Source organism: Salmo trutta, chromosome 38, assembly GCF_901001165.1.
Source record: "Salmo trutta chromosome 38, fSalTru1.1, whole genome shotgun sequence".
NCBI classification, from domain to species: Eukaryota; Metazoa; Chordata; class Actinopteri; order Salmoniformes; family Salmonidae; genus Salmo; species Salmo trutta.
Window position 1 is genome coordinate 5,155,617 of NC_042994.1, and position 14,958 is coordinate 5,170,574.

Genomic DNA, 14,958 nt, shown 5'->3' on the forward strand with positions numbered 1-14,958 from the left:
GGGGCTTTGGTGACAAAACGGATGGCACTGTGATAGACTGCATCCAGCTTGTTGAGTAGGGTATTGGAGGCTATTTTGTAAATGACATCGCCGAAGTCGAGGATTGGTAGGATGGTCAGTTTTACGAGGGTATGTTTGGCAGCATGAGTGAAGGATGCTTTGTTGCGAAATAGGAAGCCAATTCTAGATTTCACTTTGGATTGTAGATGATTGATGTGAGTCTGGAAGGAGAGTTTACAGTCTAACCAGACACCTAGGTATTTGTAGTTGTCCACAAATTCTAAGTTTGAACCGTCCAGAGAAGTTATGCTGGATGGGCGGGCAGGTGCAGGCAGCGATCGGTTGAAGAGCATGCATTTAGTTTTACTTGTGTTTAGGAGCAGTTGGAGACCACGGAAGGAGAGTTGAATGGTATTGAAGCTCATCTGGAGGGTTGTTAACACAGTGTCCAAAGAAGGGCCAGAAGTATACAGAATGGTGTCGTCTGCGTAGAGGTGGATCAGAGATTCACCAGCAGCAAGAGCGACATCATTTATGTATACAGAGAAAAGAGTTGGCCCAAGAATTGAACCCTGTGGTACCCCCATAGAGACTGCCAGAGGTCCAGACAGTAGGCCCTCCGATTTGACACACTGAACTCTGTCAGAGAAGTAGTTGGTGAACCAGGCGACGCAATCATTTGAGAAACCAAGGCTACTAAGTCTGCCGATGAGGATGTGGTGATTAACAGAGTCAAAAGCTTTGGCCAGGTCAATGAATACGGCAGCACAGTATTGTTTCTTATCGATGGCGGTTACGATGTCGTTTAGGACCTTGAGCGTGGCTGAGGTGCACCCATGACCAGCTCTGAAACCAGATTGCATAGCGGAGAGGGTGCGGTGGGATTCGAAATAGTCGGTAATCTGTTTGTTGACTTGGCTTTCGAAGACTTTGGAAAGGCAGGGTAGGATGGATATAGGTCTGTAGCAATTTGGGTCAAGAGTGTCACCTCCTTTGAAGAGGGGGATGACAGCAGCTGCTTTCCAATCTATGGGAATCTCAGACGACACGAAAGAGAGGTTGAAGAGGCTAGTAATAGGGACTGTCGTTTCTATTTGCTTATTTGAGCTGTTCTTTCCATAATATGGACTTGGCCTTTTACCAAATAGGGCTATCTTCTGTATACCACCCCTACCTTGTCACAACACAACTGATTGGCTCAAACGCATTAAGAAGGAAATAAATTCCACAAATTAACTTTTAACAAGGCACACCTGTTAATTGAAATGCATTCCAGGTGACTAACTCATGAAGCTGGTTGAGAGAATGCCAAGAGTGTGCAAAGCTGTCATCAAGGGAAAGGGTGGCTGCTTTTAAGAATCTAAAATATGTTTTCACTGTCTTCACCACTATTCTACAATGTAGAAAATAGTAAAAATAAAGAAAAACCTGTGAATGAGTAGGTCTGTCTAAACTTGTCCAAACTTTTGACTAGTACTGTATGGCAGGTAGCCTAGTGGTCAGAGCATCAGGCATCAGTTCGAATCCCCAAGCTGACAAGGTAAAAATCTGTCATTCTTCCCCTGAACAAGGCAGTTAACCCACTGTTCCTAGGCCATCATTGAAAATAAGAATTTGTTTTTAACTGACTTGCCTAGTTAAATAAAGGTTAAATAAAAAATGTAAAAATGTCAGGTAGACATACCGTATACTGTATACTACTCACACACTTTGTATTGCTTACTTGAAATATTTCCCTGAATTTCTGACCACCACACTACATTTGAAACATAGTGAAAAGCGGCAATAACGGGAGAACCATGCACAGTAGTGATCATAATGGTCTACCTTCTATTACAGATGTACTTTAGAAATGGTATTTGTAAACCAAAGACTAAGCTAATATCCAGGAGCCAAGACCAAGATTTATACCAGGACATTTGTCCAAGATCCAGAGTTGAGACCATGACAAGTTAAAGACAAAATGTATGTGGTCTCGAGGCCAAGACCATTACATCAAGAGTCCATGGGCCCTTTCTTCAATTGTAAAAAAAAATGAAAGTAGAGTACAGTAAAGCACAGTACAGTAGTAGAGCACAGTACAGTAGAGTAGTAGAGCACAGTACAGTAGAGTAGTAGAGCACAGTACAGTAGAGTAGTAGAGCACAGTACAGTACAGTAGAGTAGTAGAGTACAGTAGAGTACAGTAGTAGAGCACAGTACAGTAGAGTAGAACATAGTACAGTGTAGTAGAGTACAGCAGAGCATAGTAGAGTAGAGTACAGTAGAGTAGTAGAGTACAGTACATTAGAGTACAGTAGAGTAGTAAAGTACAGTAGAGTAGTAGAGCACAGTACATTAGAGTACAGTAGAGTAGTAAAGTACAGTAGAGTAGTAGAGCACAGTACAGTTGGAGCATTCCTGCTGGCTATGCATACTTTACACATTTTCCTGTAGTGTGCACTTGTCCACTACCCACATGGTGGTCTTCTGTAGCTCATTTGATAGAGCATGGCACATTAAACTTTAAAATGGAGATAGCCTCAATGGCGCTGCCCATGCTGTCACAGATGCCATAAAGACACAGATACAAAGATGAGACCTCATCTATCTATCTATCTATCTATATATATATATATAGTGTCAATTGTTTCGGTTGTGATCGTTCAGTTTAGACAACTGACTTATGTTGGACGTGTGTGTTTTGGTAGTGTGGACGTGTGTGTTTTGGTAGTGTGGACGTGTGTGTTTTGGTAGTGTGGACGTGTGTGTTTTGGTAGTGACATCAACAGGTGGGACATCTTTTTTTAGAGAAAGATCTCTTTAAATAAACAAAACTAGTAATTCGATCAGTATCGTTCAATGTAATAATACAACAACTCAAGATGTTCTGTTGAAATAATAGAGTTACGTTTTTTGGTTTTACAAAAAACATTAATTACTTTACAACACGAAGTTTAGGAGTGAGGGTTTGGGACAGCCAGCTCTCAGTAAAATAGGTGTCTAAACAATAACTTTGTACTACTAGATTAATTCACCAATATGTTTGTAATTGCCTTAGAACACATCATGATGTAAATAAATGTTCTAAGTTTGGAGACTTAAACATGCACTATGCAGAAAGCGCTCTGCTATTTCCTGGTTGTTAAAATTCTAATAGTTCGCCTAATTTCAGTTTGTGACAAAACAAGCAAGTATAGTGTATATAATCATTATACCATCTAAACCACTGCTAAATATATTTTCCATAACCAAAAATATTGTATTTTCAGCTGTTTGAAGCTGGTGTACAAAACCGAAACTAAAAGACACAAAAACAAAACTTAAAACACGAAAAGCATAGAAATAGCCCACATAGAACAGATCTATTGCTTCTTAGACTTGCTTTCAACGAGAATGACAGATCTATAACTCACATTTCTTTGTTAATTCTGTCAGGTTGCTCACAAAGTTACATATTGCTGCTTTTCCCCCACGGGGGACCAGTACGGAGAAAAAAATGTATGAAATGTATGCATTCACTACTGTAAGTCGCTCTGGATAAGAGCGTCTGCTAAATGACTAAAATGTAAATGTAACGGTTTAAAATGTTTTTATGGGTGGGAAAGCAATTTTTGCCACTTATGCAGAATCACCATATACGACCTGTCTTGTATGAAAAATAATTTCACAAAAGTAGTCCTTGACTCACACTGCATAATTCAATATACTTGGAATCAGGGTCGGCAGCTCTGTGAAATAATAAAGGCAAAACAATGATGGTGGGTGTTGGACAAGGTTAATGTTTCAGGTGTTTTCTCCCCAATTTTGAGAGCTCTTGGCTGTGAGAGATAAATATTGACATCAATTGGGTAGAACACACACACACACACACACACACACACACACACACACGTTGAAGAACAACAAGATCTGTTTGTTTGGAGCAGAAGCGTTACAAAAAACACTAAATTGCAGAATTAGCTTGGTGCCCTTGGATAAACTTTTCAGAATCCGTTATCGGTCTTCCCCCGATGTGGAGAAGACACACACACACACACCTCTCTGTACATTGCTCCGTTCATCTTTCCCTCTATCCTGAGTATTCTCCCAGTCCCACTATTTTCCCATGGTCTGAGAGTCCTTTAGGTGCCTTTTGGCAAACTCCAAGCGGGCTGTCATGTGCCTTTTACTGAGGAGTGGCTTCCGTCTGGCCATTCTACTATAAAAACCTGATTGGTGGAGTGCTGCAGAGATGGTTGTCCTTCTAGAAGGTTCTCCCATCTCCACAGAGGAACTCTGGAGCTCTTTCAGAGAGACCATCGGGTTCTTGGTCACCTCCCTGACTAAGGCCTTACTCCCCCGATTGCTCAGTTTGGCCGGGCGGCCAGCTCTAGGAAGAGTCTTGGTGGTTCCAAACTTCTTCCATTTAAGAAGACGGACAATTCCTTCTACCCCATGGCTTGGTTTTTGCTCTGACATGCATTGTCAACTGTGGGACCTTATATAGACAGGTGTGTGCCTTTCCAAATCATGTCCAATCAATTGAATTTACCACAAGTGGACTCCAATCAATTGCTAGAAACATCTCAAGGATGATCAATGGAAACAGGATGCACCTGATCTCAATTTCGAGTCTCATAGCAAAGTATCTGAATACTAATAAGGTATTTCTAAAAACCTGTTTTCCTTTTGTCATTATGGGGTATTGTGTGTAGATTGATGAGGATTTGTATTTATTTAATACATTTTAGAATAAGGCTGGAATGTAACAAAATGTTGAAAATGTCAAGCGGTCTGAATACTTGTGGAATCAACTGTATAGGAATCAACTGTACAGGAATCAACAGTACAGGAATCAACTGTATAGGGAATCATTGTGCTGTTTGGGTTGCAGATGGTGTGATAGTGCAGGTGCATGTTTTGACATACAGTACAGTGTGTGTGAATGAATGTGCATATATGCATATATTTAACTCTGCACCTGTTTGAGGATTTGAGACATTTGTACTGATGCCATTTGGAATTTGAAAGGCTTCTGGAATGTTTCCATATTTTTATGAGCTCTGTTGTTTTGTTTGCTCTAGGAAAAGAAACAAATGAGCTTAGTTTATTGGCTCCTTTATGAAGAAAAGAAACACAGACACGAAAGCTGCAGCTTCCTACCAGTTCGAAGCCTATTATTCTCTCCGAAAACTGTTCCCAAATGATAGTTTATCAAATTAGCTCTGTTTCTCGCTGAGTCTCTAACCTGGCAAGCAAGGTAGGCTACGGAAAATTAATTGTCCACACACACGCACGCCCGCAGCGTGCGCAGCACACACACTGTAGACACATAGTCCCTGATTGCATATAGTGCAGCTGGTGAAAATGAATACTCACCATCTCCCTCTCTCTCTCTCCTACACTTTCTCTCTCTCTAACTCTCTCAATTCAATTTAAGGGGCTTTATTGGAATGGGAAACGTGTGTACATTGCCAAAGAAAGTGAAATAGATAATAAACAAAATTGAAATAAACAAACAAATTTACAGTAAACATTACACTCGCTCTCTCTCGCTCTCTCTCCCCCTATCTAGCTCTCTCTCTTTCCTTCCTTCCCTCTCTGTCTCACCATCTCTCTCTGTTAACTTGCCTTGTTATTCAGTGTGAAGGAGGCTACCATTTTACCAACTAAACAGACACTTTTAAACTGGGTTCAAATACTATTCAAATTCATTTCCAATACTTTATCTGTGCTTGATTGAGCTTGCCTGTAGAAATGGAACCAATTACAAAGCCTCACATGTGCAGACCCCACCCACATAGCACTTGAGGGCAGACTAAAGCAAAAGCTCAAAGTATTTGAATGATTTCTAATCGTATTTAAACCCAGGTCACTGAGCCCCAATCCTCTCACTGCTTGCCTTCATTAATTTGACTAAATGTCAATGGCTGCAGGCGATTAAAGACGGAGATCATTTACCGGTCATGATTTTGATAAGGGCAATTAGCCCACAAGCTGCTGGAGAAAATCAATGTGGAAAGTAAAGGCAAGAAAGAGAAGCCAGGATGAGAAGAGGAGAGGCAGGATGAGAAGAGAGGAGACGCAGGATGAGGAGAGGAGAGGCAGGATGAGGAGAGGCAGGATGAGAAGAGAGGAGACGCAGGATGAGGAGAGGGAGGATGAAGAGAGGAGAGGCAGGATGAGGAGAGGGAGGAGAGGCAGGATGAGGAGAGGGAGGATGAAGAGAGGCAGGATGAGGAGAGGGAGGATGAAGAGAGGCAGGATGAAGAGAGGAGAGGCAGGATGAGGAGAGGTAGGATGAAGAGAGGCAGGATGAACAGAGGAGAGGCAGGATGAGGAGAGGGAGGAGAGGCAGGATGAGGAGAGGGAGGATGAAGAGAGGCAGGATGAGGAGAGGAGAGGCAGGATGAGAAGAGAGGAGACGCAGGATGAGGAGAGGGAGGATGAAGAGAGGCAGGATGAGGAGAGGTAGGATGAAGAGAGGCAGGATGAAGAGAGGAGAGGCAGGATGAGGAGAGGTAGGATGAAGAGAGGCAGGATGAACAGAGGAGAGGCAGGATGAGGAGAGGGAGGAGAGGCAGGATGAGGAGAGGGAGGAGAGGCAGGGTTAGGAGAAAGGCAGGATGAGGAGAGAGGCAGGGTGAGGAGAGAGGAGTGGCAGGATGAGGAGAGGGAGGAGAGGCAGGATGAGGAGAGAGAGGAGTGGCAGGATGAGGAGAGAGAGGAGTGGCAGGATGAGGAGAGAGAGGAGTGGCAGGATGAGGAGAGAGAGGAGTGGCAGGATGAGGAGAGAGAGGAGTGGCAGGATGAGGAGAGAGAGGAGAGGCAGGGTGAGGAGAGAGAGGAGTGGCAGGGTGAGGAGAGAGAGGAGAGGCAGGGTGAGGAGAGAGGCAGGATGAGGAAAGAGAGGAGTGGCAGGGTGAGGAGAGAGAGGAGAGGCAGGATGAGGAGAGGGAGGAGAGGCAGGGTTAGGAGAAAGGCAGGATGAGGAGAGAGGCAGGGTGAGGAGAGAGGAGTGGCAGGATGAGGAGAGGGAGGAGAGGCAGGATGAGGAGAGAGAGGAGTGGCAGGATGAGGAGAGAGAGGAGAGGCAGGATGAGGAGAGGTAGGATGAAGAGAGGCAGGATGAGGAGAGGTAGGATGAATAGAGGCAGGATGAAGAGAGGAGAGGCAGGATGAGGAGAGGGAGGAGAGGCAGGATGAGGAGAGGGAGGAGAGGCAGGGTTAGGAGAAAGGCAGGATGAGGAGAGAGGCAGGGTGAGGAGAGAGGAGTGGCAGGATGAGGAGAGGGAGGAGAGGCAGGATGAGGAGAGAGAGGAGTGGCAGGATGAGGAGAGAGAGGAGAGGCAGGATGAGGAGAGAGAGGAGTGGCAGGATGAGGAGAGAGAGGAGTGGCAGGATGAGGAGAGAGAGGAGTGGCAGGATGAGGAGAGAGAGGAGTGGCAGGGTAAGGAGAGAGAGGAGAGGCAGGGTGAGGAGAGAGGCAGGATGAGGAAAGAGAGGAGTGGCAGGGTGAGGAGAGAGAGGAGAGGCAGGATGAGGAGAGAGAGGAGAGGCAGGATGAGGAGAGAGAGGAGAGGCAGGATGAGGAGAGAGAGGAGTGGCAGGATGAGGAGAGAGAGGAGTGGCAGGATGAGGAGTGGAGAGACAGGATGAGGAGTGGAGAGACAGGATGAGGAGTGGAGAGACAGGATGAGGAGTGGAGAGACAGGATGAGGAGTGGAGAGACAGGATGAGGAGAGGCAGGGTGGACAGCAGAAGAGCAGCACACTCCTGGATGGCCTGACTGCCAACACTAAGGCCACATACTGTACATAACAAGCTTATTGGGATATTTCTACAGAATAGAAGAAAGAGATAGGGATAGATACTATTTGTATCTCTGCACTGTCTTTATGATATAGGCAAATCAATGTGTCAAGGATGAGAAGGCAAGGTAGCACAGCAGACTCCCGATCTGACTAGAATCTCCTATTCCAAAGCATATAGTGTTAAAGAGGCTGGGGATTTTCTACAACAAAGATACAGCTATATGTGATTTCTAGGGGGTTCTAGGTTTTTATGGCTATAGGCTACTTGTTTCTATCTGATTAAATCAATATGGGAAGTCAGGGAAGGCAACACAGCAGCGTACTCCTGGGTTGACTGGAACCCCCCAAAACCGACTCCCTACAGACCACACAGATAATCAGACCACACAGATAATACTGTATATAAAAAGTTCTGATTAGTTTATTAGGATCCCCATTAGCATGCAGCAGCATCAGCTCTTCCTGGGGTCCACGTAAAATACAAATATATGACATTAAATTCCCCAAATAATCTACATTTTACACACACACAATTTTTTACCTTTATTTTTTACCTTTATTTAACTAGGCAAGTCAGTTAAGAACAAATTCTTATTTACAATGACGGCCTCCTCCGGCCAAACCCGGACGACACTGGGCCAATTGTGCCCCGCCCTATGGGACTCCCAATCACAGCCGGATGTGATTTGAACCAGGGACTGTAGTGACACCTCTTGCACTGAGATGCAGTGCCTTAGACCACTGCGCCACATAACTGAACAACGGATTAAATCTGTTTTTGGTTTGGGTACCGTGAAGAAACCCATAGTGGTGAGTCTGGTAGGGTATATATGTCTTTCTGAAAGTCTAGCATTGGAGAGATTTTAGATTTTATACAGAATAGACACTGTTACTATGGTTTTGTACTGTATGCCATTGGTTTCTTTGGGAATCAGTGTGGACAGGCAGGCAGCACAATGTTGGTCTGGAAACCCCTAACAAGAATGCCTAGTGGGAACACATTAGATGTGTGTATATCATTTTGGATTTACACAATACAATATCTATCTGTTTTATGTCCCTGGAATCCCTCAATACTGACAACTTAAGACACCCCCAAGTGTAAGGTGTCAAGTATTGTATTGTGTTAGTACTACTAACCTTGGCCATACGGCATACACAAGCCTTCTGTGAAAGATCTCTACAGAGTACAATAAATAGACAATAGCTGAGGTCTGTGTGACTTCTAAGTGTTTTATTATTATTTTGTATTAACTTTATTTAACCAGGGGAACCCATTGAGACCAGGGTTTCATTTCCAATGATGCCCTGAGAACAACAGTTCAAGCAATGTAAGCAACAAATAATCAAGTTTTAGAGTGACCTGTAGGTAATTCCAGGACTGAGGGGCATAGTAACTGAAAGCAGTTTTTCCCTAACTCAGAGGAGACCCGTGGAACCTCTAGAACCATCCAGTCTAGAGAGTCTAATAGTTATTAGATTTCCCATTTAGAAGTGAGGTGAGGTAGTATGGGAGTTTCCGGAGGAGTGCTTTATATACAATAATAGCCAATGTCGGGGCCCTTCTGGTCGTCAGAGACTCCCAGCCAACAGAACTATTTAACTATGCGTACAGAAATGATCACCAGTGATAAAACGCAAGGCTGAGTGGTAGACTGAATCTAGAGGTTTTAACACAGAGGCTGAGTGGTAGACTGAATCTAGAGGTTTTAACACAGAGGCTGAGTGGTAGACTGAATCTAGAGGTTTTAACACAGAGGCTGAGTGGTAGACTGAATCTAGAGGTTTTAACACAGAGGCTGAGTGGTAGACTGAATCTAGAGGTTTTGACACAGAGGCTGAGTGGTAGACTGAATCTAGAGGTTTTAACACAGAGGCTGAGTGGTAGACTGAATCTAGAGGTTTTAACACAGAGGCTGAGTGGTAGACTGAATCTAGAGGTTTTAACACAGAGGCTGAGTGGTAGACTGAATCTAGAGGTTTTGACACAGAGGCTGAGTGGTAGACTGAATCTAGAGGTTTTAACACAGAGGCTGAGTGGTAGACTGAATCTAGAGGTTTTAACACAGAGGCTGAGTGGTAGACTGAATCTAGAGGTTTTAACACAGAGGCTGAGTGGTAGACTGAATCTAGAGGTTTTAACACAGAGGCTGCATGTAGATTGAGTCGCCATAGTCAATTACTAAGAGGAGTGTTGCTTGAACAATCTTCCTCCTATTTTCAAAAGTGAGACAGGACTTATTTCTATACAAGAAACCAATCTTTACTCACAACTGTTTATTCAGCTTATCAATGTGTGTTTTAAAGGACAGCTTATCATCATTCCAAATGCCTACATACTTATAATGGGGGACCAGCTCAATTTGGGCTCTACTCAAGGTACAGATATACAGGTATTTAGTATAAAACATAAACTTGGTTTTCTCAACATTTAACACTAATTTAAGGTCGGTGATCAATTCTTGAATTGAATCAAAGCCAAGCTGAAGGTTGTGAATGAGCTTATCTGCAATATACACCGAGTATACTAAACATTAGGAACACCTTCCTTAATATTCAGTTGCACCCCCCTCCCCTTTTAGCCCTGAGAACAGCCTCAATTTGTCCAGGCATGGACTCTATAAGGTGTTGAAAGCATTCCACAGGGATTCTGGCCCATGTTGACTTCAATGCTTCCCACAGTTGTGCTAAGTTGGCTGGATGTCCTTTAGGTGGTGGGAATTCTTGATACACACTGGAAATTGTTGAGCGGGAAAACCCTGCAACATTGCAGTTCTTGACACACTCAAACTGGTGTGCCTGGCACCTACTACCATACCCCGTTCAAACAGTTACATCTTTTGTCTTGCCCATTCACCCTCTGAATGGCACACACACAAGCCATGTCTCAATTGTCTCAAGGTTTAAAAGTGTATTCTTTAACCTGTCTCCTCCCCATCGTCTACAGTGACTTGAAGTGGATTTAACAAGTGACATCAATAAGAGATCATAGCTTTCACCTGGATTCACCTGGTCAGTCTGTCGTGGGAAGAGCAGGTGTTCTTAATGTTTTGTATACTCAGTATATGTCTAAATATTCTTCAAATGTTTTCATCTTGTATCTGTTTCCGAGTCAACCTTGTGAGCAGTGGACACAATGGGAATGTAACAGTGCCGTATAGTATCTCACAGGACATTGTGAAGTTGTTTTCATAATTTAATATTGGCATCAACAGACATTTCTTTAACATAGTAGGGGGATAGTTGACATATAGGCCTACATGATCTAAAGTAGACAGTTAAATAATTAGTCTTTGAGGCTTTCAAACGTTTTCTTTTTACAACAAATTGCACTCAAGCCATACTTTTGTTTGTCGCAATCATATATATAATCTCCTAATTATTTTAGTTTTCCAAAGAGATAAAAACACACAGTAAGTAATCATGGTCTGGTTCCTATCCACTATCCACCCCTTTTTAAACATGTCTCTCCCCATCATTACAATTGGTTTTGTCTCTGACTGTAGTTACATGAAACAATAACTGTTTCACTGTTCTGGTTTTATTTCGACAATTAAAACATATTAATTTCAGAGCTGACTTCCAGTCATCTACTATCCAACTGCCATCATCCCCCTTTCTTTCCTTCATCATCCCCCTTTCTTTCCATAATCATCCCTTCTTTCTTTCCCTCATCATCCCCCTTTCTTTCCTTCATCATCCCCCTTTCTTTCCTTCATCATCCCCCTTTCTTTCCTTCATCATCCCCCTTTCTTTCCTTCATCATCCCCCTTTCTTTCCTTCATCATCCCCCTTTCTTTCCTTCATCATCCCCCTTTCTTTCCTTCATCATCCCCCTTTCTTTCCATAATCATCATCCCTTCTTTCTTTCCCTTATCATCCCTTCTTTCCCTCATCATCCTCCTTTCCCCCCCTCATCATCCCTTCTTTCTTTCCCTCATCATCCCCCTTTCTTTCCATAATCATCATCCCTTCTTTCTTTCCCTTATCATCCCTTCTTTCCCTCATCATCCCTTCTTTCTTTCCCTCATCATCCTCTCTTTCCCCCCCTTATCATCCTCCTTTCCCCCCTCATCATCCCCCTTTCTTTCCCTCATCATCTTCCTTTTTTCCCCCTCATCATCCCTTCTTTCTGCTTTTATATCTCCATCATAATGATTATCTGAGTGCAGCTGCCTAATTACATTTACATTTAAGTCATTTAGCAGACGCTCTTATCCAGAGCGACTTACAAATTGGTGCATTCACCTTATGATATCCAGTGGAACAACCACTTTACAATAGTACATCTATATCTTTTTTTGGGGTGGGGGGGTTAGAAGGATTACTTTATCCTATCCCAGGTATTCCTTAAAGAGGTGGGGTTTCAAGTGTCTCTGGAAGGTGGTTATAATTATATGAAACAATAGCTATTTAATGTCTCTGGTTTTGTTTCAACAATAAAAAAAGAATACTTTCAAAGCTCACTTCCATCCACCCCCTCCCACTCTTCTGCCTATCATTATGACTACCTCTGTGTGTGACTACCCAAAACACAGACACACACATACAATGCACGCACGCACGCACACACACACACACATATACCCCCCATACACACCTGCCCCCCCCCCACACACACACCATTCTAAATATGTATCAATGTGATTGCTTCTCTCTGAGTGACTGATTCACATCAGTGATTCACAGAGCTGATAACCCAGCCCAGGGTAATGAAATACTCACCGGCTGACAAATGACATTTTTCACACAGCAGCCCTTATTCGATTTGGCCCCCTATTAAATGTCTTCCACTCTCTGTGGCTTGTGTTGGTTTGGTTCACTCCTGCTGTTGTTGTGTGTCTCATATGCCTCAACTATATAATAAGGTTTCAGAAATGATTAACTGGTCTTGATTGACATTTTGCTCGGTCCTGCATGCTCATTCCACATTTTCTGGATAAGATTTGGCCCACTCTTAAAACGTCTCCTCCTCTCTGAGGATTGGCTTTAGCCTGGTTAAACCAACGTGAATGATGTTCTCATAATGGTGAACACAGCATTCCGTTTGGTTTAGGCTAGCTTGGCTCAGCCTTACGTTTTCCACTGCTGTTCAGACAGATTTGGTCTCCCTGTTTAAATGGCTTCTTCTGTGTTTTTGTTTGGCTAAGACTCAGGTTTAAGACCCATATGAACCCACAGGCCTATCCGTCTTTTTATTAAGGCTTAAAGGGAGGGGGAAATAAATTAAATCAACAATCTGGAGTTGAATTGCAGGGATATCTTACTGTATTTTCACCAGCAGGAAACATCCCTGTAACTTTAATGGGAGTAAAAAGGTTCATGGTACCAATCTACACGTCGTTCCAAATTTCACTCATTTATGGATAAAGACTTTAATCCAGTTAAACTTTGTGATAAAAGTCACCCTCTGTGGGAACATACAGCACAAGCTCAAATCTGTTCTGTTCCGCAGTGTGGTGCATGGTGGGTATTTTTCTCTGATAATTCCAGGAAAAGAGCACAGTGTTTCCACCCAGGAATTGCTTTCTCTCACCTTTTGTACCCACTAGCCAGCAGCACTGACACATGAGCACTGATTTTGCAGAAAGTTTTACTTGCAATGATTATACTACCATATGTGGTTATACTACCTATAGTTGAATGCACTGATTGTCAGTAGTTCTGGATAAGCGCATCTGCTAAAGGACTAACATATAAATGTAATGACTTGCCTAAGGATTGCCTTTGTAAGAGCTAAGTGACAATCAAGGGAAAAGTGTGTTTTTTGTATTCTGTCCATGTGCTACTTGGTTCTACTTAATAATCACCTGACACAGTAGCAGCAGTACAACTTAATGTACTACACACAGACACGTACACACACACCAGTGGAGGCTGCTGAGGGGAGGACGGCTCATAATAATGGTTGGAATGGAGCAAATGGAATGGCATCAAGCCATGTGTTTGATGTATCTGATACCATTCCACTCTATTCCGCTCCAGCCATTACCACGAGCCCGTCCTCCCTAATTAAGGTGCCACCAACCTCCTGTCACACACAAACACTAATGTACAGAGTGTACCGTGGGTACTCCCTCACGTAAGGTGGAAGAGAGGAGAAAGAGATGTCTGCCCTTGGTAAGGTGGAAGAGAGGAGAAAGAGATGTCCTTGGTATGTAAATAAAATGATGACCTTGCACTATTACACACTGCCGAAGATGTAGTGTGTGTATGTGAGCATGAGGGTATACGTTTGAGCGTGTGTCTCCGCGTGTGTACGTCTGTGTCACATAGACCGAGCCACTCAGCGACCTGATGAGGTGTGCTACTGCCCATTAGCTTGTTTTTTTACCTCCCTTGCTGAGTAGGGAAGTCATTTTCCCCCGCATGTGACCTGGGATTACGACATCACCTCAGCAGGTGCTCGTCTACATTACAGGGACCCGACAGCGAGGCCATCAAAAAGAGCAGCATCGCATTAGTGGAAACCAAGACTGTTCTCTGGGCAGGCCTGGTTGTAGCTAGATATGTTACATTTTAGCTAACCCTTTTCCTAACCTTAACCTAATTATCTTAACAGGCCACGTTAATTGTCCTAACCTGCCACGTTAATTCTCCTAACCTGCTATGAAAAGTCACTTCTGCTAATCCAAACCAGCAGACCTGCCCTGAGAACAGTCTTGGTTTTCACTATCGCAATACAGCTCAAAAAGGGAGGGGGGAGAGGGCCACTAGAGAGTGGACCTGACCCTCGAGAGGGGGAGAGGGAGGGAGGGAGGAGGGAAGACGGTCCACTTAGTAGGGGTGTCACCCCTCCAGCCCTCCTTAGTTCCATACACACAGTGGTCAATTACAGAGGAATGGGGGGTGGAACTAGAGAGATAACAGGAGGAAGAGAAAGACCACACACACACACACACACACATCATCTAGTAGGATCAGAGAGGTCAACATGACTAACGACGCTAATGCTCCATGAGTACGTCCTCACGGTCACCACCGCTCTCTCTCACACACACACACACACACACACACACACACACAACACTAGGCTGCTAGCCGCGTGCTAACCACTGCTAACTAATTAGCACCCATTGAGGGGGACTTGTCGTTCCGTTGGATGAAATTGGAACGTTCAAGTGGGAACAACAAATGAATGTAGGTTAATAAATGATATCAGTCATCATGGTGGTTGGTGTAA